Genomic DNA, 27,573 nt, shown 5'->3' on the forward strand with positions numbered 1-27,573 from the left:
GCGGGGGCAGGGGGGCTTCGGGGGTACATGAAAATGTATTCATTGCCTAGTTGTCAAAGGTTGCCCGGTGCTATTAGTTAAAAGTGTGCAGATTTCATTAAGATATTAAGAGTACTTTACTCGCATCTATGGGAAAATCGATATTAACTAAACAAAATGCCAGAATGCGTGTCAGTTTTCACTGTGTTTTAGACAGTACTGGTTGCTTAGTTTCATTGCATTAATTTTTGTATTTACTCTTTTACACAGCATCAAAAGTAGGTTACCTAACACCAAAGCCCCGAGTTGTTAAATGACCCATAGAAGGGAGTGTTTTACAGTTGAGCAAATGTGTCCAAATGTAATTTTGGTAGTGCCATGGAATGATCAGCCAATGAGGTACTCGATGAGCAGTTATTTTACTACACGTTCAAAAGGTACGGTATTGTGGCTGTTGTTTGTTTGTACACAACCACCTCTCTGAATGTGTTTATTAACACAGAGCTTCATCTACAAGACAGTGCTCATAGAGGAGCGACTAAAGCACAGAACAACATTTATTCATTTATCCTGAGTGTGAAGGCACCCAGAAGGCTTAGGTGCCCGCCCGGAGAGGCTAGGGATCCCAGCGCTTCTACAGACTCTGCCGTGCTCCTCTGCACCAGCAGGGCACAGCTCAGAATCTGCTGCTTCTGCTAAGAATAGGTGAGGGGGATTAGGTTGGGGCATACAGGAGTTGCCTGCAGATTTCCAGGTTATTGAAAGAGTCTTATGTGAGGCAATGGAGACTGACTTTGTCTGTTTGTCTGCACCAGTCTATTTATCTACCATCTACCGGGCTCACTGTCATGTATCCATTCATCTCTCTTTGTTAGAGGTTCGCGAGCTAATATATTAATTAACGGGTAGAGCCAGCCGGAGACGAGCCAAGCGTATACGAGCCAGTGGGCGAGCCGTGAAAATGATCGGCATGTTAATCATACAGTAAACATGATGTAAATGTGCGATAATGTCTCTTCAGAATTCAAAAAAGTGAATTTCTTTAGCGCGTCACATCAGTACACAAGATTATAGCACTGAATTGAGAGGAAGTTATTAAAAGTGCTCGTTTTAGGCATGAGTTAAAACACTGCCGCTCCTCCCGCCCGACAACAATGCCATTTGTGAACTAAGAGGCATCAGTTGCCATGCATACCCCGAATGTTGCCTAGAGTCTCATTATATTTAGAGTAACATTAAAATCTAGTTCATTAAACACGAGAAGTTTTTGTACAGCACGCATCTTGAACTCGCATATTTCAAGGTGGCAATAATAAAGTTGAAAACAGAAGTGCCGGCAGGCAAGAAACACGAACAGGAGTGGGGCGGCGGGGGAGGGTGAGAAGTCACAGACTGAGGGAGGGGGCAGTGGGGTGGGGAGACGGAAGAAAATAGTGTTAAGAGTAAAGGGGCCAATAGCCATGGAAGGATACAAATGATGAATGAGGAGGGACTAACAAGCCTCAAAACAATCGGAAGGCAGCATTTAAGACAAAAGCCAATGGGCAGAGAGTGGGCGGAGCTTCCACAAAGCTTCCACACTACAGTATATACTGCATGCCTCGCAAAGCGATGGCAGCGCATTCGCGCTGCAACGCTAGGCAAGACCTAAAAAGAGAGAATCTGGAAATATTTTTTAAGGTATCTCCAAACAAGATGAAAAACCTTTAAGGTCTTGAACTTGGTCCTTTTCAAGTAGACTGTGTCGATCAAGCCAGTCCCCGGGACTATCAAACCCCCAGTGGTAGATAGTCTGCAAGCATACGGCCCTGCATCTATGTATCCCAGCCTATGACCAGATGAAGTTGAGAAAAAAATGTAGCGAAATAAAACCACAAAACAGGAAGAGCAACCCCACCTTTGGCCAGCTGCAGTAGCTGAATCATACAGCAAGGATTTTTTATAGCTTTGGATATACTGCCAGCATGCCTCTATCGTCTTAAAAATGCTAAAGACAGGCAGAGAGGAATACATCAGGAGAGATACAGATACCTGGGAAGAATAACCATTTTAATAAGATTACCCCTGCCAATCATGCTGAGTTGAAAGCAATTCCATTTAGAAAAGATATTGACTGTCTGTTTATAGAGTTCACCATAGGTATGTTCAATGATATCCTCCAAACTTACTGAAAATCCTACCCCCAAATACGTGGCTGAGTATACCCATTGCCTATTCTGATCAGGCAGGATAACATTGGAAAGGACCTGTGTTTTATTGAGATTGTATCCTAAAAACGTCTCCAAAGACATGTGCGACCACCTCCACCACACATGGTCGGGATTAAGACAACCACATTGTCTGCATAGGCTAGAACCTTCACCTCAAATTGATGGGTACGCAAAGGGTTGATTCACTTTAATCAAATATAATGATATCCATAAAAGAGTCATAAAAACATTAATTGTAATATTTTTCAATCTCTTTCGCAGTACATCTCTAAAAATGTCCAACTATTCCTAAAAGAAACCAAAATTGGAAAATAGGCTCTCCAATCATCTGATTTAATTAAGTGGAGCTCTTCATTGCCCAGCCTCAATGTCAGTGCTTCTAGATATGATAGACGTTTCCTTCTAATGTAATGAAGGACGAGACCGAAAAACAGATAATGCACATAAGTACTTAAAAGCGTTCTCGTAAAAAAAAAATATTTTCCAGTTTTAAGCATTGGTAATAAATGTCTTCTCAAATCATTATAAAATGTACAAAACAGGATAAAGTGCATCGTGCTTTAAGTGGATATTCCGTCATATGGGCAATTAGGTAGTGTCTGTGCCCAGGCCCCCATTTTTGGGGAGGCGACCCTAAAATGCAAAATACCGAGGCGTAATTTGGTGAGGTAGAATCTATATTGGGTGTTCTGTACAATTTAAAGGTAATTTTGTAAACCATCTTGTACCAGGCCTGAAATACATCTACACACAGTAGACTTGCAACTGTCAGGAATCTCTCTTTGGGCCTCACTTTCGCCTTAAAATATGTTTTCATTTTTTCTTGCTATATCGTAGATTACTAACAGTATTCTCGACTCCAATGCTCCATTTTTCCCAGTCTCTAAAGATAAACTGTTCAGTATTATTTCTTTGGTAAATTTTGTGCCTACTTTCCTACATACATTATACCAAAATAAAACAGGGCTGGCATGTAAGTCATCCTCTAAAAAGTCAACTGCCACTTCCTTATGTACAATATAAGATGACATAGTCTTTGCTACAGCCAGCAATTGATCTAAAAACAGATTCTCTTGGGTTTGTAGATGGTCACAGTTTAACCACACCCACAGCGGAGCCCCATAGCTAACACTCAGAATGCATTTATTTTTATATAACATCAATGTTTCCATGGTTGGGTTATTACCTACTTTAGCCGCACATCTAAAATGGGATTCTATGGCTCTCAGGAATTTCATTTTTCCTTATGTCATTGTGTTCCCCAGCTCCCCTCACCGGTAAATTGGATTCCTAGTTATCAAAAAGATTGGGTCTCGGCCAATCTTTCTCCTTTGATATGGTGTGGTCTCCTTTGTGCTCTACCCTGGCCCCTATTCACTGACGTGGCCTCCAGAACTGAAATAGCTATAATAACATCAGATGTTGTACTGCATTCAGGGATGAAGGCATGGTGATTCGGATCCACCAGTCCTGAAATCACAGTCGATAATCGATTGGCTAATATTTGTAAGTAACCAACCCAAATTTTGTAATATTTCCCACTCAGCGTACTGATAACATATATCACCCGGAAGCCTCAGCCTGACCGGGCTTGGAGGGGCCTTCTTCTAGCACGTCTCCCTCTGTTAACAACTCGCGAATTAGATCTGAGGGAAAGGGTGTAGTTGTTAGTGAGTCGCATGACTTAATCCAAAAAAAAAATATCTGCAAAATTTTAAGCTGGAATGTTGCTGGCATCAGACTCAAAAGCCAGCATGACCTATGGGTTGGTTATGTTCTGTCCCATGATATTATCGCATTGCAGGAAACCTAGGACACAGCAAATAACCTTTTTTTGGACGGTTATGTTCACTTTTATATTCCAGCCACACCCAGCTTGGCGGGGAGGGCTAAGGGGGGCCTTGCTTTGCTCCTTTCCTTGAACCTGAAAGGATCTGCTAAACAGGTTGATTCTGGCTCCCAACACTGCTTAGCTGTAGAACTAGTGGTGGCAAATTCACCTTCTCTGCTTTTGATTAATTTTTATAACTCTAAAGATAGTGTCAGTCTAAATTACCATCTAGAATCTCTGGGGGAGGTTCTGGATAAATACAGGGCGTCACATAATAGTTTTGAGGTCATTTTAATGGGCGATTTCAATGTCCATCCTTGAAGCCTAGGTTGTATATTGGATGATGAGGAGGGTTCTCCCTACGCATCATCCACACATTTTGAACATACCAAATCAGGCGAGGCCTTGGAGAGCCTATTGGCTTCCTCAGACCTCTCTGAACCTGGTCGCTGCACGGAAGGGCAGAGACCGTGTACCTTTAAAGGCCCTAATTCAGGGTCAGTCATCAATTACATTTTTGTTTCTTCTTTGATTTTCCCTTTGATTTTAAATTACAGGGTGGAGGACTCCGCATTCAGTGACCACAACCCGGTGATAGTCGAGGTTGCCACGGATGGGTTCTTGGTCTTTACAGATTCTAGTATTCTGGGAACTAGAGCCCTGGTAGTAAAAGACCAGGGCAGGAGGTTAAAATGGGCTCAGGTGTCCCCGATTTCTTTCCTTCAAGAAGTCCTGTCTAAGGTTGATCCAGAGATGGGTATATGCCTAGATCACGCTAACACCAACTCTAGTATAGTTGAGGCTTTTGCTATTATTTGCCTACATATAAATGCGGCCCTCCTGGCTAAATCCAAGTCAGGCTGTGTTACAGGTAAAAAATGGTTTAATACCAATTGCACCAAGGCTCATTCTGCTCTTTTGAAGGCAATAAAGGGTAAACCGAGAAACAGATCTCTAATCATTTCTTTGAGGAAACAGTATAAATTGGCTATTAAAGCTCGTAAATACGAGATCCAGGAAGAAGCCTGGAATAACTTACTGTTACCGGATACCGTGCGGGATAGCTCCAAATTTTGGGGATTGATAAATCACCCCTTTTTTCCGGTAGCGAGAATCAGGCCATGGAATGTAGTATTCCTGACGAACAGTGGTTAGCCCACTTCGAAAAAATTTATAGTTCTGTCTCGCCTGGGAATTCAGAGGGGCTGTCACCCTTAAACCAGGTTGGTCCAGTTTCGGCCTTCAAGGAGGAGGATGTAGAAAAAGCCATCCTAGAGACATCTAAGAGTAAGGCACCAGGCCCTGATGGCGTCCCTGCTGACCTATATAGGTCTGCTCCTAAACTGTGGGCCAAAATACTAACTAATGTTTTCAATGCCGCGAGACATAAGAATATCCCCGAGTCCTGGGCGATATCTACAATTATTCCAATTTTTAAAAAAAGCCAGAGGGATGACCCGGCCTGTTATAGGCCTATCTCCCTAATTGACTCTGCCGTTAAAATCTTAGGCAGAGTCATTCTGGGTAGATTGAACACTTGGCTGGTGGGTAGCAGTATATTATCTGACGCCCAACATGGTTTTAGGGCTAACAGGAGTACGCAGGATCAATGTTTAAATCTCCACTTACTTATTTGCAAATACACCATTGCAAAGGAGGGGTCTCTGTACATGGCCTTCATGGACCTCTCCTCAGCCTTTGACCTGGTTAACAGGTCTAAATTGTGGAGTATTCTTCTGGATATTGGGGTTGATCCCCCTCTGGTTGGATTTTTGGCGGATCTCCATCGTGGCTTATCAGCCTCGGTGAGAGTTACCCAGGGGGGAAGGTGCACCAGTCGCTTCAAGTCAGAGAGGGGTGTAAGGCAGGGGTGCATATTGGCACCTCTCCTTTTCACACTTTATATAAATGCCCTGGACCCAGCCCTGGCCAACGCAGCGGTGGATGTACCTCGTGTAGGAGACACCAAGATCCCAGTTCTCCTATACGCGGATGACGCCGTGCTTTTGGCGCGTTCAGGGGTGGCTCTTGACAGACTATTGGCCTCTTTCGGTGACTTTATGACATCATTAGACCTGAAAATTAATACCCAAAAATCACAGGTCATGATCACTGGCCAGGCCAGTAGGAAAAAGAAATCTAAATCCTTTTTTTGTTTAGGCCACGAGGTCAAAAGGGTTCCAATTTTTACCTATTTAGGGGTTATTTTCGACGAGAAAGGCACGTGGGGCCCTCAACATAAACTAAAAGGCAATGCAATGGCAAGATCTGCTGCAGCTATACTTGGCTTTGCCAAACGGTTGGGTACTCGCCCCCTGGAGGCCATTTTGAAAGTTTATAAAGCCAAATCTTTGGCAATAGCCACCTATGGCTCTGCCATATGGGGCTATTCTAATAATGACACCATTCAGAGGGTGGAAAACAAGTTTTTAAGATCCTTGCTGTCTGTTCCCCAGTCCACACCCACTTTTACAACACATTCAGAATTGGGTTTGGGGTTTGTTGTTGACTTAATCAAAATGGCACCTGTTATATGTTGGTTAAAAACCTGGCTTAACCAAGACATTCTTTTAACCCATTTAATACTTAAGGATTGCCTCGCCCTGGATAGAGCCCATACAATTCCATGGCTAATATATGTTAAAAAGATGTTGAGCATAGTGGGTCGACCAGAGCTATTTAATTCCCCTGACCGTATCAATAAGAAGGACATCATGGGGATTAAGACCGCACTATTGACAAGATTAATGGCCGAGAGGGAGGACATCGAATTAAACAAGCCGGTAGTGAGAAGGAACTATGGGTTAATCACTGTTCCTGGCCTTGAACCCTACCTGGCATTTGTAACCAGCCCACTTCACAGGTCTCTCCTGATCAAATTCCACTTAAATTTGATACATTATGTGCTAGGTTTTTATCCCACATGGGCTACCCCTGATAATGCTACCCCATGTGACTGTGATAATTTTTCTTGCCAAGACACACTACATTTTACTATGTTTTGTGAGCATTTTGCACAGATTAGGACAAAATACTTGTTACCTCTACTTAAAGGGGCTGGCTATGTTCAGGTTCGGCCAGCCCTTCTGTTCTTGCAACTCCTGCCTAACATTACTATTGCTTTTTATGTAGCAAACTTTTTAGTCGCAGCTGTTCGCATCAGTAAGAAGCGTGCTAGAGAGCGGCCTACTTTTAACATAATTGATGCGGTTGTGATGGACGGTGGCCCGTAGTTATGGAGTATTCCATCCCTGTTACTCTTTTAGATGGAAATGTTATCTTTACACCTTATTTATTCTTTTTAACTCAGAATTGAACCTATGAAATATGTTCTCTTCACATTTTTAAATTTTGATTATGTTTTCCATTACCAGATTTGTAATTGATGTATTTTTGCCCTGTATTTTATGTATTGTGATTTTATGTCTGTTTTGTCTCTTTTTATGATCTTTTACTGATCGAATAAAAGTAATTGACTGACTGACTGGCTAATATTTGTAAGTAAATCTTAGAGTCACCGATAATTAAAGAGATTGGACAGTATGAGCCACAGATGGTAGGATCTTTCCCTTTTTTTTAGAAAAGATAACTATGTTGGTCTCACCCCACATCCCCAGATCATGGAGCTGTTCTACCGAAAAGAGAGAAAAAGAAAAAAGAGTATGACAAGAAAAGAAAAGGGAAGGGAAGGGAGGACAAGAAAAAAGAGGCTCCTTGCCCAGGCCGCCATTTGGATATAGCTCCAAAACCTTTGGGCCATCATAACAGAACTGGGTGTGACCATCAAATGTAATCCGCAATGATGTAATCTCCATAAAAGAAACTGCCACCCCAATATTCTGAAGAGCTGGAATATGTTCTTGAAGCTGTCAGCACCGCACCACTGTTTGATGGCAAAAATCGGATCAAACAATGAATTCAATCCCACAGACCCTAATAGGTGACTTAGTGGGGCAGTGTGATAGATTTCCTGTCACAATAAAAAGTTTTCAACATAGATAAGAATCACACAGGGGTGGCAAGGGGCCCACCCTTCCCGGGAAGCCGGGTTGGATGGCTTCATTTATTTATTTGTGGTTTTTGTAGAGCGCAACACTCATCCCAGGGGATATCACGGCGCTTATACCAAGCAGAAACTACTGATGACTAATACTGAAAAGTTTAAAAATTGGGGAAGAGGTGGGTTTTCAGCTTTTTTCGGAACAGGAGATAATTTGTGGTATGTCTTAAGTCGATAGGAAGCTCATTCCACCTCTTTGCTGCCAAGTAAGAAAAGGAGCGGCCACCTGTTCTGACTTTATAAATACGTTTAGTCCTAACCAATGCCGATTGAAGCGATCGTAGGTTTCTAGTAGGGACATAAAACATCGATCTTCCCTTGAAGAATAGTGGGACCAGTCTTATGCAGAGCCCTATGAGCATGGCTGAGCAATGTAAAGGCAGCCCTCTGGCGCGTCGGAAGCCAATGAAGTTTCTTCAAACATTCCGATGCCGAGTCTAGCTTGCCTTTGTTGCAAATAAGTTTGACCGCCGAATTCTGCAATACCTGTAGGCGAGAGAACAGATGTTCATTCATCCCTACAAACAGCGCATTGCCATAGTCTAAAGGACTAACCAAAAGGGCCTGTGTGACCGAACGTCTACAGTCCAGAGGTATCCAGGGAAATAACCTAGCAAGAAGTTTTAGGATGGCGAAACCCTTGCCACAGAGGGATCGCACATGCTCCTTCATGGACAAGGCGTCATCCATGATGATCCCCAGGTTCCTGGCATGTTGTTTTGGAGTGGGGGCCAAACCCAATGAGGGTGGCCACCACGAGGCATCCCACACCCGTTTGGCACCACCAAACAGAAGAATCTCAGATTTTCCTGCATTCAACTTTAGGTAGTGTGAATGCATCCACTGGGCCATTTCTGAGAGGCAGTCATGTAATTTGGTTTTAGTGATATCAGGCTTCTCATCCAAGGCCACCATCAGCTGTGTGTCATCCGCATAGGAGCAGATGCCAATGCCCCACTTCCTTCCAATGACGGCGAGAGATGACATATAGACATTGAAAAGGGTGGGGCTCAATGAGGCACCCTGGGGGACCCCGCAGCTGATGGAGATAGGCCTGAAATGGAACTGACCCATCTGTACTGCCTGAGTGCGGTTGCTCAAAAAAGAGTGCAGCCAGCTCAATGCAGTGGATTGAACTCTTTTGCTCCGAAGTATGTTCAACAGGCAATTGTGGGATACCGTGTCAAACGCCGCTGACAGGTCAAGCAGTATCAGTGCCACTGCCCCACCTTGATCGGTGGAGGATCTGACACTGTCCGACACTGCCAGCAACGTTGCCTCTGTGCTGTTGTTAGCTCTGAAGCCCGTCTGGGAGGGATCCAGGAGGAAGTTGGTTTCCAGGTTCCTTGTCAGTTGTACATTGACCAGTTTCTATAAAACTTTGGAGAGATAGGGAAGCTGGGAGATGGGTCTATAGTTCTCTGGGTTGAGAATGTCAGATCCAGCTTTCTTCAAGAGGGGGATCACCGAAGCGTGCTTCCAAGCATCAGGGAAAATGGCAGTTCTTAGTGATTTATTAAAGAGTTGTGTGATCAAGGGACAGAGTGTGGACGCAATCTTTGAGAACACAAAATGGGGGCAGGGGTCCAAGGGGGAACCAGATTTGACTGTGTTCATGGCTGCTAAGACCTCGTCCACTGAGAGTGGTTCAAAGCCAGTTAAACGGGGTGTAGTTCCCGAGTCTGGCGGGGCTGTTGATGCTTCTGTTATGATCACAGTATTGGGGGGTTTATCTGTGTTACTGTGAGCATGTTGGGGGGTGAAAGTAGAGTAGATTATCTTAATTTTCTCAGCAAAGAAGGTGCTAATACGGTCACAGGCCTCAACCGAAGGAGTGAGTGTTTGAGAGATGCTAGATGGTTTGCTAAGCTCCTTCACTATTTTGAACAGTTCCTTAGCTGAGTTACTGTTTTCTTGGATGCGCTGGGTAAAATATTCTTTCTTTGCATTTTTTATGGCAAGGGTATACAGTTTCCGATTAAGGACATAATTTAATCTGGCTACACTGTCCTTGGACTGTCTCCAAAGATGTTCAAGTTTTTGACATTCCCTTTTAAGATTTTTTAAATGGGGGGTGTACCATTTCTCCGTTATAGCTTTTTTCCTAGGTTCTCGCATCGGGGCTAGTTTGTTTAATATTTGCAGTATTCCAGCGTCTAGTAAGGTGACATCAGTACAGACAGAGGAATCCTCCGGGAATTTAAAATTGGCCTCTTGAAAATGATTATCGAAATTAGATTCATTAACTAACCTCCAGGCTTGTTTAGAGATCTGGGGGACTGCCTTGGGTTTCAGAGACTTGCAGGGAAGGTCGAGTGAGAAAGATATAAGGGAATGGTCTGTCCAGGAAAGGGGCTGGACCTCACGTATGTTAGTGGATTCAATGTTGGTAAAAAGTAGGTCCAGTGTGTGGCCAGCTGTGTGAGTGGGGCCCACTACCCACTGCTTAAGGTTAAGGATCTCCATGATATATTCCAATTGAGAAGCTCCCAGAGCATCCATTTTCTCATAGTGAATATTGAAATCGCCAACAATTAGGTAATTTTTATATTTTAAACAGAGTGGCAGGAGTTGGTTGAGTAATTTAGCGCCAAGATTGGCTTGTTGTCCAGGGGGGTAGTATATTACTGCTCCAGCTAAGATGGTGAGACCCTCATGGAGTACTCTGAAAGGTAAGGTCTGATGTTCGTTGTGGGCAGCTATTGGTTCCGCAAAACATGCTAAATGCTCCCTGAATATCACAGCGACCCCCCCTCCTCTTTTACCAGATCTATCTTGCGTAATAATTTTATAATTAAAGGGGAGGGCGGTCGCTAGATCCGGGGCATTAGTATCGGATAGCCAGGTTTCGGTAATGAAAACCAGGTCCGGGGTCTTGGATGTAGGTAAGTCCCAAATATCCAGAGCATGTGTAGGTAGGGATCTGGCATTGAGGAATAAACAGTTGAGGTTCATGTGATTGTTAACATGGATTGTGTGATGGCCTAAAGGAGATTGATCCATGCTAGACCAACGACAAGCGAGGCAGGAAATAGGTCCATAGGATGATCCTGGGCCCGTTTGAATACATAGCCTTTCATTATTGCCCTTTTTATCAGCATAGGCTAGCAACTTGCTACGGGAGTAGCGGATGGCCGTGGACAAGTTTCGAATGATATCAGCAGGGGGTATGGCCTCTGGTCCCGGCGGGTCGCGGACGGGCGCAGACGGGCTTACCTTAGGCGCACCTTCGGCACGCCATTGACGTGCCCGCTGCGCCCGTCTGCTGCGCCTCGGCCAGCACATTGGAATAAATAGGGGGGGGGAAGCGTGGGCTCCTGGCTCCGCCCTCCCGCTCGCAGGGGCTGACCCCTGATTGGTCTGCCGGTCTGCCTAACTCCCCTTTGGCTCTCCATGCAATCGGCACTCAGCCGTGGTGGAACGGAGCCCGGGGATTGGCAGCCAGAATTTTTAGGGGAAGAGGAGCAGCCTAACTCGCTGTCGTCCTCACAGTATTCGTACAAATCACAATTTAAAATGCGGGCAGGTTCGAAATGCGGGCAGTGCAATAAACAATTTTAAAAGCGACCAGAATCGGTGCAGGTAATCAATTTTAAAATACGAGCAAGGTCAGTGCAAATATACAATTATAAACAAGCATATAAACAAACACAGCGCTGCAGCTACAGCAGCGATTCCACAGAGGTATGCTGCGCGACTGCTGAGGCCTAAGGTTAACCGGGAAGCCGAGTTGGATGGCTTCATTGACTAATGGATCCACTGTAGGGGCCTGTGTTTGACCTCATGGTCACAGGTTCAGATCCCACTCAGCCTTTTATCCTTTTATCCTTCTGAGGTTGATAAAATGAGTTCCATCAAGTAGGGGAACAAAAAAATCTGTAATTCAGCACCAAGATACCCTTCTGGGAGAATGTGGACTTTACAAATGCACATGTTATGAAGTGATGTGCCCTCTGTATCATATTATCCATATGCTAGTCACTTAATGTAGGAAAAGATTCTCTAAAAAGGGGGGCAACATAACCTTTGGGTTCATGTCCTTCTGCCCCCTCTGGGATACCCAGACCTTTTAGGTTATTCCTTAGTGATCTATTCGCCACTTTCTCAACTGTAGACAAAAGACTAGAGAGCTGAAAGTCCAGCTGATGTATACATGATAGAGTCTCTCCCACTGCTGCCTGAAGGCCTACCTGGGATGCCTCTACTTCAGTGAGGTGGGTTTGGATGATGTCCATATTCTTTTACAACTTTATCAGCACTGCTTTAGTCTTTAAATGAGTAGCTTTAATGCCAGAGAGTCTTTCCTATATTCTTCCCTGTGTTGCAGGTGAAGATTATAGATAGCAGCCAGCATAGGAGCATACTGGGTTCGTAATGTCTCCTGCTGGGGATCGTCCCCTGTAGTGGTGCTCCTGGGAACAGGCAAGTTAACATCTGAAGAGGAGATGAAAGAGGGGACAGCGGCTGATGGAAAAGGGTTAGTGGGTGTTAGCTCAGTCTCGTCAGGATCCCAAAACAGCTCATCCTCCTCCAGAGAGAGGGCAGGATCAAGAACTCTATGTTCGAATGCAGACGTAACTAGATCTTCCAGTTAAGAAGCTGTCAACATTCCCAAGCGCTGTATTGGATATCCTAAGGAGCAGAGCCTGGAGCTGCTGAGAGAAAGGGGCGTCCCTTAATAAGCTCTTGCTGGACAAATTGATCTTGATCTTGTTTGTCAATGCCAAGAGACTACTAGAGTCTGGCAAAGAAAAAAAACTCCTGAGCATCCCCCCCGTTGCTGGTGAGGCTAGGACCTCCCCAGCGATAGAGCCCGCCTGCATAAGAGTCTGTGATGTGTGTATGTTTCCCAGCTTGGGTTATTGGCTCACCTTTACACTTTGAAAGTCCTCCTCAGCTAGCTTACGCTGGACCTCAAGAGCATCAGTCGGAGCACGAGCAGGTTCCGCCACACCTGAAGCAGTTGGCTCAGCCAGTAGAATATTAGAGTTAAGAGAGGCCCTGTCATGGCAGGCTCAATATGGGAGTTTGAAGGGGCAGCCGTGGTCCTAGAAATGACTGCCGGGAATGTTGCTTCATCCCCTTCAGTCCCAGTACCCCTCACAGTGGCAGGAAGAGGGGATATGTAACAATCCATGGTTATCTGTGATCAAGTGGACATGTCACTGTGCCCTCCAACATGTCCTCCAAGCCCCATGAACCCTGTATCTTCACCAGATGACAGGTTACCAGAATTAATGGACAGGCGGAGTTCTTCCCCTTGAGTCTTAGCATCTGGTCCAGCATGTTCACTGCTCCCCCAGAAGGGGTTGAAGTGCGAGGGTGATTTGTTACAGGTCATGCTAGACTTCTAGTACCCTCCAAGCCACCAGCACTTTTGGCTGCTGGCAGTAGTCGCCTGCTTCCAAGTCTTGGGGGGGGGGTGGTGAGAGGGGCAGCCACCATCTGCTCCCGGTCCCCACCCTTGCAGGCCCCTTAAACGGCATCCCAGCCAATGTATAGCAAATAGAAGCAGTCACAGATGTTCAAAAATTGGCAGCCACACAGAAGTTACCAGCAGACTTTTCCACTAAGAGTCGTTGTTCTATACAAATTACCAACAATGTAGGAAACAGAAGGACGACCCTCCTGGAGACCGCTGCTGAAACAAAGTAACAGGCATAAGCAAGAAGTATCCTCCATCAGTCCAGTACTAATAAGGCTTGATGCTCCATCGCAACGCTGCTAGACATACGGCCGCAGAACACAAATGCCATAATTCTCACGGCGCCAAGCACCATAGGAGAATGCCGACACCGTTTCCTGTTGCTGTCTGTCGTTCGGCCGGCTACTGGATCGTGCGGCAGTGCAAGAAGGTCAGGAGAAGTCAGCTGAATTGCTGGATCATAACGAGTGCAGGTAAGTAGACGAATGGGGTGTCTAGAAGGAGCCCGGTGATCTGCCGGACTGTTGTACCACTGTATCAGCTTCAGTATAGTTCCAGTGTCTTCCATGTGTCACTCTGTACCATATTCAGCAACTTATTGGTTGCATTGTTATCTCACCCATAGAATGTTGAGTAAGTATTTAAATGATGTCATAGAATGTTCTTCACCTTCGCCGCGATCCACCACTACCTATTTATTTCATATTGGCACAGTCATGTACAACTCATTAAAATGATGACAAATTAGGAGAAAAAAATTCATAATTTGACTTTTACAAATAAAAAAAATGTTTTAATAAGGACTAGGGTCAATTGGTTGTACCCGTATCAGGGCAAGTTAATAAAGACTACATTACAACATAGCTGGATAAATAAATATAAATAACTAAAGTTTTCTATTGAACTCTCTCGTTAATTTTCCTCCTGTTAACTATCATAAATGCTTCAAAACACACCTAATCTAAAGGCCGTTTTGACAGCCAAGGTGAGTCTCTTGGATCTTTGATACTGTCACTCTTTTAACATACAGAGATCAAATATAAAGTAGTTAAGCAGTACTAAAACAACTTTAATGTCAAGAAAGCAATAAATATATTTCCCAATTTAGTAAAAGAAGAAACATTTAATTAGTAAAACAAGACACACAACAAAAATTGAATGAGAGGTTTGGAAAACATGATTTTTTTTTAAATACCAAAAATGCCCACTAAGGCAATGGGAGTGTAAAAGTTAATATTTGTCTAAGTGCATTACGAACTGTGGCAAATGGAGGCCCCTCTTACACTAAAAATAAACAGCAGTTACCAGCAACCTGTTCTACCTCACACAGGCCAGAAGAGTTGGCACACATTTTTCAGGCTGTAACATTCAGATGCTTCCAATGTCACTCCTAGGGCTCTGAGTCATTATTTGAAAGTACCCTCTTCTTGAAAGGGGAGACATATTTTTCTCCACTCTGCTTTCTCATAAAACAGCCTAGAGTCAGTCCCACAGGGCAAGCTGATTCTTTCTTCTGAGGTGTACTTCCTGTCCAGAATTGCAGGTTGACCATTGAGGCCAACTTCGTTTCCCATTGAGCCACCCTTCTAGAGACCAGATACAAGTGAAAAGTGGCCAAACCTCAATATTTTTCAAGATAAAAAATAGCAAAATGCCTCTTCTACACATCACACCTGGCCATGTGAGCTCCAAGGAGATTGTTACCAGTTTCTTACAGCAAAGAAACGTCTTTAGCATTTCGAAAATGATTTACCCAGATATAAGTTGTTAGCAACATTTGGCTGCAATATTTCAGATGGGTAATGCTAGTCCTGTATCCATGCTTTTAGAGCCATGTATGTAGTTGATGTAAGGCCACCCTGCTTCTCATATGTGACATTCAACCTTTATGCCACTAGTGTATTTAGTTGTTCCTCATTACTGTGACTTAATTATTGAGTCAGGTATGTCAATTGAAATTAACCAATTGTCACCATGTTTGGGGGTCAGAGAAAGTGCACTATGAAGAGTGTTTAACAGCCTCCTAGTTCTCAGGGGCTCAGAAACTTGACATATCTGTTCAGTTTTCCATAAATGGTACTGACCATCATCAGGAAAATACAATTCAAAGAAACAGCAAAAAAATATAAGAACACTTGTAAGAGCACTATTTTTAACACCATCATGACATACTAATCACCCAGTTGCCACAGTCCAATCTACACATTTTCAAATTCAGTGCAAATCTATCACATAGGGCTTGGTTGCTAACTTGGCCGTAATACAAATGTGAGGAGGTAGAAAAAAATAGTTCTGATTCTACATTCACAAGATAATTATTTGCTATTGTATGGAATAAAACAACTTTTTAGTGAGGATGTGAAAGATTGACTACAGGTCAGTTCCTCTCTATTAATCTAAAAATATGTTGTGTTGTGTAGTCTCGCTTTATGTTAGGGTACAATGTCTTCTAAATGCATTTATACACAAGGCAACTATTACTACTCTTGACTTAAAGGGACTGTTTTTGCTGTTTGAACAACCTGGACTTTATGTCTGTCAGACACTGTTTGATGGAGCCACAAGGGACACAACGAATACAAGGCCTGAAACTTGGAGGTTGAGGTCATTTGCCACTTCTGTCGCTGACACGTCCTACTATGGCTCATTCATCTGAGCCAAGTACTAGCCTTTCCACCCTTAACTCTCAGGGTAATAAGGACGAGCAGTCACAGACTTCTCAGGAAGATAGTGAGGGGTGCTCTAGGTCAGCACTCAACAATCAACCACAGACACAATAATCTGAAAGTCCAGTCTTCACAGGATAAAAAGTACTTTTAACACTCAACTTCACTAAATCCTACACAATTCAATGATAACACAAGTCAGTGAGATTCCTTGAAGGCACTACAAACCCTCCTCTTCCTCTAGTTCTGCCTTTGTAGATTGCCTTCCCATTGTGAAATCAGAAGTAGCTTCAGTCATGCACACGTGCAGTTTTAATGTGCCCACAGTCAAATGCAATCAATTCTCATTTGGCCTTATCTCTCCTCACTATTGGTGACCCTGTATGAGTCTTGTTCGCTCCACTGAGATGGGGCAGCCTTCCTATGTTCCCTGCAAAGGTTGTGGTAAACCAGCAAGACCCCTGGAGTGTGTGAACTGGGCAAAGGCCTTTTCTAACACTGCACCCACCCAGCCTTAGTCGAAAAGATGCAACACTGGGGCCTGTGCAAGTGCTATAGTGTCTGTCTGGTGCAGTGATGTGCCCGACCTGGGCCGAATCAAGTACAGCCCAAGGGTTGAATGGCATCAGTCTTGGAGGTCATATTCCTGATTGGATCGACTGAATGTGCAGCCCTAACTGGGACTAGCACAATCAAGCAGTTTCAGCACCCGACCGGGTTTACAGCAGCCAGGCACTTACAGCACTCATTTGGGCCGATGGCAATCATGCAGTTGCAGCCCTGTCCAGGCTGAAGGCAATCATGTAACTGCAGCACTCATCTAGGATTTCAGCAATCACTTCAGCTGCAGTTTTTGTTGGGACTGTCAGCAATCATGCATTTGCAGTCCTTATCTGAGACTTCCGCAGATATCGAGTTGCAGCCTTGACTGGGCCACTGGCCTTGAATGGGACAACAAACCACATATTTCAACTCAACAACACAATTACACAACACGCCACATACATCCGAACCACACCGCAAAATTCCACTTCATGCCACAAAATTGAACAGCACACCACATAATAAAACTCCACAACATGCCACTCCGCAACACAAATTGCCATTCTGCATAATTACACTCTATGACACACAATTCCTCTCCACACAATTCAAGTACATTTAATACCCATAATTACTATCACCATATTTCCACTGCACACCATGCCACATAATTCCACTACACAAATCTACTCCACACCACACAATTTCACCACACACAATTCCATAACTAACAATTCCAATCCAACTCACATAATTCCACTCCACCCCACATACATTCACTCCAATCCAAAACACATGGGTAAACACATTGGGGGTCATTACGATGGCGGTCAGACTTTTGTCTGACCATCATCGTTGCGGGGCTTGGGACCGGCTGCCTGTAAGGCGGCGGTCCCGCACATGAGATTACGATGCGACCACCACTGTGACATTCGCATCGTGTATCTCTAACATTGCGGCGGAGCCTCTATGTCCAAAATGCACTGTTGCCACCTGGCGCAGGGAAATGCCAGTGCACACCCACCTCCCCCCAACACAAGAGGGGCCCGCAAAACAATAGGCCACCAAATGCAATCCCCGCCAGCCTGTGAATGGCGGTTGAAGCGCCATCCACTGCTGGCAGGGATGAAGCATCCTAATATGGTGGATGGTGCCTGCTAGGCACCCCCAGCATTCTAGGTATGCTTTCTGGGTCCACCAGGCAATCAGAAAGATTGCCTGTGTCGGATCCATGGAAGACGGTCTTCCTATCCACCTTCAAACTACCCGACGTTGTATTTTGGCGAGCAAAGAATGGCAGCAAGTTGGCAGTCAATCTGTCGCCGGCAGGCTGCCAGTGGCAGATTCACTGCTTTCGTTATCAGGCCATTGTCATTTACAAAACCAATACCTCTAACTCTCACAAATGCGAAACCAATTTGCATTGCAAATGCTTGTTGTACTTCAAGTGGTTATCTGGAGTCAGTCAAACAATGTGTACGAAGGGGCATAAAGGTTTGACCTCTAGATAAGGACTTGAAGCGTCTTGAGATCAAAATAAATCTGCTGTGTGTGAGCCCAGTGTCAAGTTAAGGTATAGGGTTGTACTTTTATGTTTGCAATGGGGCACTAAGCAAATGAGGAAAGATAAAGCCAGGGTGATATGGCCAGATTGCTAACAAGAAGGTAAACTGTTCTTGAGGCTCTATTCAATGGCAGGAGGCAATGTGCCCAGATTGGAGGAAGGCTTTTCTAAAGGAAACTTTACACCATATCCTTAGATCCTTATCTTCAGGTTAGCATTTCAGATAAAGGAACAATCATAACATGGAAAACATAATAGGCCTAGTGTGATAAATTCCAGGGTCATCGCAGGCTGCTGATAAACCAACAAAACCACCATATAATAAACCACAGTGAAACAGAGTCCATGTCTTTTTTTAATTATTTGGGAACTCGTTTTAGTTAAAGCAACAAACAACAGGGTGAGAGAAGGAATGGTTGAATTAACGTCAAACACTAGTGATCAGCATGAGATACATTGCAGACTATATTTGTTTCCTTTCTATGCCATCCTGGACAGAGACCAACTACCTGCAAATCAATCTGAGTCCATCTCCAATGGGAACTGTCCAGTCCAAATTGCTAGGCCAGATTGCTTCCACGTAAGAATACAAACAACCCCAGGCTGGTTTCAAACTTAGGTCTCATCAGTGAGGTATAGCTTGATTCATGTGTCATAGTGAGCATGGGACTCACATTTAGGCATCTACTGCACCAAACAACAAGGGGATGGAATGGATGCTTGTTTTCTCCCCTTAGCTGCTTGGCATTTTCCACCCCAATGCTGACTTCTTTTTTGTTATTTGGGGCACTTCATGTTTAAGCCTCATAATATATTTCCATATCCAGGCCTATTTTTGGTCCTTTGACCGGTTCAAACAGGGAACATGTGAAGACCATATTTGACTTTGCATGGTTAAAGTTTTAATATGTTCCTGTCACGGGCATGGACATATTTTGGCAATTGTTTTGCTCCCTCTGAGGCCAGGGAATGCAAAGGAAGTGCCAGGAGTATCAGGGAGCAAGCTAGAGGACACAACTGCGTCCCCTGACTACCTCTAAATTACATCCATGGTCACAGGCTCTAGGCCAAGGCACACAAATGGGGTACTGTTTTTATTAGTAGAAGTGTGGGCATGCTAGGTGGCATGAATCTTGTGTATATCCACAGATTCTACAACTTTTCCTCACAGAAATGTGAGGAAAATGTGTTATTTTAGCCAAAGTAGAGGTTTGCAGTGCATTCTTGGTGCAAAAATGTAGCACAGTCCATGCATGTCACACTACCCTGGATTTGCTTGGGTCTCTAGGTTTTAGAAACACCTAAGGATTGTGGAGTTCCCTGCTTGCAGACTGACCTGAGCTTGAATAATGCAAGAGGTAGATTGGTGGTAAACCCTTCCAATCTTCCCACTAGGGGAGGCAGAAAGACTGCTAGGCTTATTGCTACTCTTGGGGGGGGGCAGTTTTGGGGTAATCACCCAATATGTGCCGCAAGGGGCAGAAAGACTGTTGGATCTGATTTGAAGTGGGAACAAGGCCCAATGACTGGGCAGGCCACCCCACCCCTTCCTTCATAATTATTTTTTTATAACTTTATTTTTTATACAACAGAACTGGAAAAATGTTGCACTCATCAAATATGTAATCATTTGCATTCGAGACACCCCAACAAGCCCTTTTGGGACCCACCTTTTAACATCCCTCATAGCCCTATAAAATGCACTCAATCGTGTACCAACTATGGGGCCTCTGCTGAGGATGCTCTACCAGACCCATTCTCCACCTCAGCATCAAAATCATAAATGACTCTCCATTTGCCCCAAACCCCATCACACTCATTGACCTCCCACTCCACTTCCATTCATCTATTCATGTCCTCTAGCCACATACTTTTAGTCGGTGCTTATGTATAGCCCCACATTCTAGCTGTATCACATTTAGCAAGCACAAGACTCAGCAGCCAAAATAACAGCTGTGACCTTGGCATGTTCACTTCACATGGAATGCCTAATAGGACAAAGTTTGGAGTGTCAGGGAGACAATCAAGAATTTCAGTATCTCCATGTGCGTCTTGACCCAGTGTACTCCAAATTCCCTAAAACTATTAAGTAAGGTGCAAATTACCCAAGCCCCTCACCCAACTTTGACAGTGTGCAGTATCCAAACTATCCACATCTCCAACTTTGGAAAGGTCTGGTGTCCTTCCCTCACCAAACCCTAGAACTTCTCCACTAAAATCTGCCACCTTCACACAGATAAGAGAGATTGCAACATCAGCCTCGCTAGTAATACAACACACACAACCTTCACTTCTCCACACCTCCCAACCACACCAGGGAGGAAGTAGGAAGAGAAAAAGGGGGGTATCGATGAGTGAGGGGCCGCATGTCTCAAAAACGTACTAAAACGTTCCTGCCACTTTTTGGCCCTGGAGGGGAAGATTGGCAGGACAGATTGGAGGCGAAAAGGACTTTTACAGCCTAGGCGGGCAAACCAATTTCCTACCCCTACCATTACCTTTGTTTTTACTACTTTTCCCTTGAGTATAGTGGCATCTCTGCCCCAGAGGGTACCGATTGGGGATAGACTACCCCAATCTGACCCCCAGGTGGGACAAAATGTCTGTTGGGGCCATTATTGGGTGAGGCACAGCCCGATGGCTAGGTGTGTGACCACTCATTCTTTGTTACTTTAACCATTTTTTTCTGGGATCTAGTGTGATTTCTAACCCCTGGTGGGTAGATGAGGGGTAAACACTCCACTCTGTTGCAGCCGTTACGGGTTGGGAGCATAGACTGATGCCTTGGAATGCCAGACCCACTGCTTACTTTTTTTGACCATTTTTCCCTGGTGACTAGTGGGTTTTCTATTCCCCCCCTTTAGGGTCAGATGGGAGTTAATCACCCAGTCTCTGTCTCAGGGACAGCAGAAAGACTGCTAAACCCATTCTGCGGCGGGGGCATGGTCTGATGCCTGTGCAGGCCGCCCCATCCATTCATTTTCTGACTATTTATTCCCCTGGTGTCTAGTATGCTTTCTGTCTCCTCAGGGGGGGCTGATTGGTGGTACAACTAACCAATCATCTCTCTAGGGGGCAGAAGGACTGCTGGATCACTACTGGGGAGTGAGCAGATTCTGATGTCTGGGTGGGCCACACCACCCGTTCTTTGTTTTTGAATTATTTTTCCCTGATGTCTAGAGCACTTTCTGCCCTCTGGGCCTCAGATTGGGGTTAAACCCCAATTGCACTCCTCGGGGGGGGGGGGAAGACTGATCTTTTTTAAATTAGGGCTAGAACTGGTCAATGCTTAGGGGGTCAGCTCTCCCCCAAAAACCTATCCACTGGTGTCTAATAGGTATATCCCTGTTTTGGGTTTGCTCTGCTTGGGCATTGTGGTCTTGTGGCTTTCCACAAGCAGGGATCCAGTGGGGAACTGTAGTGCTGTTGGCATTGTCCCCTTTCCAGCGCTACCTCTACCATCTTGATCGGTGCTCAGGGATGAGGGGCAGATATATGCCACAAGCACTGATCAACGTGAAGTCATCTGGCACCTAATGGAAGTGACTAGTTTCCTTTTCATCAATGTGACATTAGCAAGCTGAACACGCTGGCATCTCACTGGCCTAAAAAAAACAAATGTAAAGGAAGCTCTTCTTTCATGTCCTGACTTTGTTTTTTGAAAAGAAAATGAAAATCCTTCTGGAGCTTGCACCAGAAGGATTTTGTTACTCAATGTGGTGAGTGAACCATTCTCATCCACAACACTATGAAGGTAATGCGGTGGACGCAAATGCTTCATTCACTTGAACAGGTTAATCTTAACCAATGGAGATCATGCAGGGCCACATTCCAGACCACTATTTTTTCCTACTATGCCACTGCAGACAAAGTTCTGAAATACAGAAATCAGTCTTCATCCTGTTCCACTAGGAACAGTTCAGCAAAATAACAACGCATTGGATTGTGGTGGATTGTGGCCGGAGTAATTACCAGTTGCAGAGATTAAGTCAAGCGATCTGGCTATAACTTTTTGTTGTCCACATTGTGATGCCCTAAGCATGACAGGTTTGCCCAGATGTGGGTCCCGTGCCACAGTATACGGGTTTTGTGAACCACGCACTCCTGACTGCTATTCAAACTGCTCCAAATTATAGTATTTTATTATAATTTCATGGGTGTGCATCGAGGTGTCGTCCTCTAAACTTGGACGTAAAGTCTGAAATCATCAAAGTTGCAACCCCCCCACTGGGAGGTATCCCTCTATGCGCACAGCACTGGTGATCAAATTCATGCAATTATGTCCAAGTATTCCAATGTACTCCAAAATTATGATCACTGTTTCTTTTTAATTATATTGTATAACATTTTTCAACTCATTAATTTCATGAGGTCTTCACTTTGTTAACCTAAATCCATAAATGGTTCTCCAAAAAACATTGTTGTTAGCCCCAATGCATTTCAGGCAGTGAATACTGCCCTTCTTCAGTGCAAAGAATTCCTTAAGAAATCAGATAGACGAGATGAGACTAGGAGATATATCCATGTGATGAATATAAACTAAACGGGTTAGTGAAAACTGGCTGGTGTCGTTGGACAAACTCAAAGAAACTGCCACTCAAAAAGCGCAATTGTGCATCAAAGAGTGCGGTTATTAGCCAGCTGAGCTGTGCGAGTGTATGACAAACTAAAAAAATTATCGTGAATATGGTGACTAAAACTACAAAAGTGCCGCAGGTTATTCATCGAGTACCAAAGAAAGACGAGGGTGAACATCTTGTTGTGTGTATAATGACTGCAATCATAAAACATAATTGTGCATCAAATCAATCATCTCGTCTATCTGATTTCTTTAGGAATTTACCCCCTAAAGAAGGGCGGTATTCACTGCCCGAAATACATTGGGGCTAACAACAATGTTTTTGGGAGAACCATTTATGGATTTACATTAACGAAGTGAAGACCTCATGAAATTAATGAGTTGAAAAATATTATACAATATAATTAAAAAGAAACAGGGATCATAATTTTGGAGTACATTGGAATACTTGGACATAATTGCATGAATTTGATCACCAGAGCTGTGCGCATAGAGGGACACCTCCCAGTGGGGGGGTGCAACTTTGATGATCCCGTGCCACAGTGCCATAGGATTAAATCTGCACTGTACTTACATGACCCAAATAGGATTAAACTGGTTTGGGGTTGATTGTGTTACTGTTCAGAGGGGACCTGACAGTTTGGATGGAATAGTTCCTATAGAAATAGGATTAAGGCTTGTTAGACCTGACAGCCTTAGGGTGGTCTTCCCCACAACATTTTACCTTCCTTCTCCACTTTTTTGGCCTCGTCTTTGCTGGCCTTAGGACTCTGAGAACTTTGTCACTGCTAACCAGTGTTAAAGTGCATGTACTCTCTCCCCTGCTTTTGGTTAATTTCCATTTCCATATTTTATTTACATATAAGTCGTACGTATTAAAGTGAACTATATGTGTCCAGGGCCTATAAATTAAATGCTACTAGTGGGCCGCAGCACTTAGTGTGCCACCCACTTAAATAGCCTTCTTACCATAGCTCAGGCCTGCCATTAAAGAGTCTGTATGTGCAGTTTACACACATTCAATGAAGAGCTCCCTCGCGACCTATATCTACCCGGCGTGGTATGTCGATGGTCCGTCTACAGCTCTAGAGCCAGATAGATTTGAGTTATATCGGCACCTGGCCTTAGAAGGAACACTTTTAACCACAAATTTGAAGAGACGCTTAGTCTGTTGCAACTCCCGCAAAACTATGTCCTGGAGCAGGCGCCATCCTTTACTCATATAGCAGACTGAGTGCCGCCTTGACAAATTTGGAAACTCGCCTTTTATCCTATAGGACACCACGTGAGAGTGTTCTAGAATTCCCTACATTATAGGACATTGCTGTACTCTGGGACAGTATCGTAGTGGTCATTTTCATTGAAGTACCACTTATTTTCACATCCTGTTCTCCCGGGGTGTCATGTGATCTTGGTTTATCTGGAAAGGTCCTGAGGAAGGTGGTCCAACTACCTTTTATACTCCACCGAAACGCGTGTCGACCTTGTTTATTCACATTGTGCTGAACATATTTAACTCACATGGTCGCAGAGACCCTGTAACTCTGTCTCCCCTTAATCCAGATATATATGCCTGTGTGAATGCTGCATGAGTCTGGATGGTTTTTGTTTGAGTATGTATGAATATTTTTTGTATGTCTATTTGTTCACATCCGGGGGTTAAAAGTCTATAGTGCACTTTATATATTCTAGAGTTTTATGTAGTAATTTTGTATATATTGATGTTCAAAAAAAAGTTTTAAAAAAAAAGGAGAACAAATGTATCTCTTACAAATGTGTATTTGGTTTTATACAAAGCATGAGACAAAATAATGTGAATCTTGATATATATGCTTTCAGTGATCAAAAGAGGCTTAATAAATAATCATGTTAAAATAAATTCCATTCTAATATTCATGTTGGTATGATGATATTATTGTTTAGCCCATACTGAATTTAATTTCATATGATGAAAGAAATATAGGTCGCGATGGAGCTCCTTATTGAATGTTTGTGTTGGTTTTCCCTTCTTCTCCCTGATCTAAAATTATATTCTCTAGAGAGGGTTCCCCTTTTTTGCATGTGCAGTTTACACTGCCATTTTGACATGATAAGAGTAACCTCTTGCCAGACCCAAACCTTCCATGGTTTTACATATAAGTCACCCATAAATAAGGACCTGGACAACCCATAGGGCAGGGTGCAATGTATTCAAAAGGCAGGGCATGTAATTTAAAATGTTACATGTCTTGGTAGTGAACATTTCTCAAATTAGTTTTTCACTACTGCACGGCCTATCTCTTCCATAGGTTAACATTGGTATTACCATATTCCATTGTCTAAGTGTAATTTCCAATTTTGAAGAGACAGACTTTTCAAGTTTTCTGTCTTGGGAATACTAATTTAAAATCCCAATTCATGGTGAAGTTAGGTTTTAAATTGCAATTCAGAAAATGGCACTTTTAGTAACGTGACATTTTCTTACTTTAGCCATTTGGTGCCTGTTGCCTAACTTTGATCATATGTCTGGAGTAAGTGACTGTTAGGCTATGTGTATTTCCCTTAGACGGCCACACACAATGGGAGCTCAGGTGTGGCCTGATGGGCCATCCTGGCAGGATGGGAGGGAGGAGTTAGACCCAGCCTCACTTACCCCTAAATAGGCTGTGTTCTGTCCCCAGACAAGGGCTGCATACACCCCTGTAGTGAGTCTGCTCCAGGGCAGGAAGGGAGGACCTCTGTGCACTTCAAAGGATATTTTGAAGTCTCACCCACTTCAAAGGCACAACTGGGTATAAGTAATGGGCATCAAACACCACCACTTCAGTATATTTCTGGACATGGGACCACTCTACCAGGAAGAAGAACTACTGTGCTGCTAAAAGACTGCCACTCTGCTGGACTGCTGTTTGCTATACTACTGCCTTGATGCGTTGCCCTGCTGCCTGCTGCTCTTTCTTGCCTGGGTGAGAAGGACTAGACTGGCATCACTTGAACCCAGAGTGACTCAAGGGCTAGCTGACTGGCCTCCTGATCTGGAGTCTCAGGGACATAAAAAGACTTCCAACCAGCCTACTCAAACACTTGGACAATACAACCTGTGGGTTTGCCCTGTTAAGTAGTGCCACCTCAGTTCTACACCTATGAAAGTGGGCCTAGGTGGTTCCTCAAGCCGAACCAAATCATCTTCTGCTGCGAGAGCAGAATTGATGCATTACAGCTGTTGATGGAACAGGATTGGCACATTGTACGCTAAACCAGCGCATCGTCTCCAGAACCTGCACTTTTGAACCAATGCTTCGCTGTCACTGCGTGGTGAAGATTGGCACATCACCTCTACTGCATGGAGAAACTCGGCACAACGCCTTTTGGAACCGCCGCATCTTGGAACTGGAGCATCGCCTTTAGACATGTCACATTGTCATCTTTGCGTGGGGAAATTTGACGAGTCGCCCCAACTGCGTAGGGAACACTGACACATCGCTTGGCTTCACACTGCATTGTCGTTTTCGCAAACCAAGAATTAAGGTACTTATGTTGAGCAGGCCTAACTGGGTCCTTGTATCTGACATGCTCCACCGTGGTTGGCCTGTATTTTTTACTTTGTCCTGGTTCGGCATGACCAGATATCCCAAATAGACGTTTATTGCTTCTTAGCGCTATTTATACAGTTATTCTTTAAAACTTCATATGTCGCCTTCTACTCTTTGGATTTTCTGTTGTTTTGGTCTTGTTTTATTTATTAAATTAGGCTTCATTTTCTAAACTGGCATGGATTCTTTTTGTGTGGTGTTTTCACTGTTTTGCTGTTTGAAGTTTTGCACATATACTTTACGCACTGCCTCTAAATTATGCCTAACTGCTCTGAGCCAGGCTACCAAGGTTGCCTGATCCTTACCTTGATTAGTATTGTGGCTACTGCTTGATTTAGGATTACACACCCAGTCAAACAACACCCCAATGCTTAACACAATTTTTAACACAGTTGATTTGCATGTTGTTTGTTCCTTTCTAAGATGGCATGGTGGCCAAAAGTTCAAGTGACCGGATTGTGCCCTGAGCATTACCAGTGACTGAAATTAAGTCAAACAATGCACCCATCACTTTTTTGATGTTCTCAGTTTGACTACCTAAATGGACAGGTACATTCAGAAGTGGACCATTGCATACTTTTCCATATGACTGAAGTTACAACCAATAATGAGCCCCAAATTTGCAAAAACCAGATTTGCGTTGCTTGAGTTCTTGTCCAGCGGGGGCTTGACATGCCAGTTAGGGCTGGATGACTGCTGTTCCAACAGGATCAGGGCTGAAATGCATATGGTTGATTCCTGTCAAAGGTGGTTTGGTATGAATAATGATGCAATGTAGTTTTGAAATAATTTCATTAAGTTACTTTCCAGCGCAATTTTTTCTCATTCAAAAAACAGTTTCTTGCAATCTCTTTAAAAATGTTATGGTTACAATGAAATGGCCTACCACATTTACGATGTTCACCTAACCGGCAGCCCAGCAAAGAGGATATACAAGAAAACTTTAACTTTCCACTATCTTATAAAGTGCATGATTCATAATGGTCACTCTATTTCAGTCTAACCAATTGAGGTCTGTTAAAAACAACCTTGCCATAATCAAGAACTAAATCAGCAATAAACACTATTTAAGCTCTGCCCAAAGGGCATCGGCAAATTATCTTCGTAGTTCTGTTTCGAAAAATAAGTTCTTGCCTTCAAGAAG

The sequence above is a fragment of the Triturus cristatus genome, chromosome 8 (assembly GCF_964204655.1).
Source record: "Triturus cristatus chromosome 8, aTriCri1.1, whole genome shotgun sequence".
Classification (NCBI taxonomy): domain Eukaryota; kingdom Metazoa; phylum Chordata; class Amphibia; order Caudata; family Salamandridae; genus Triturus; species Triturus cristatus.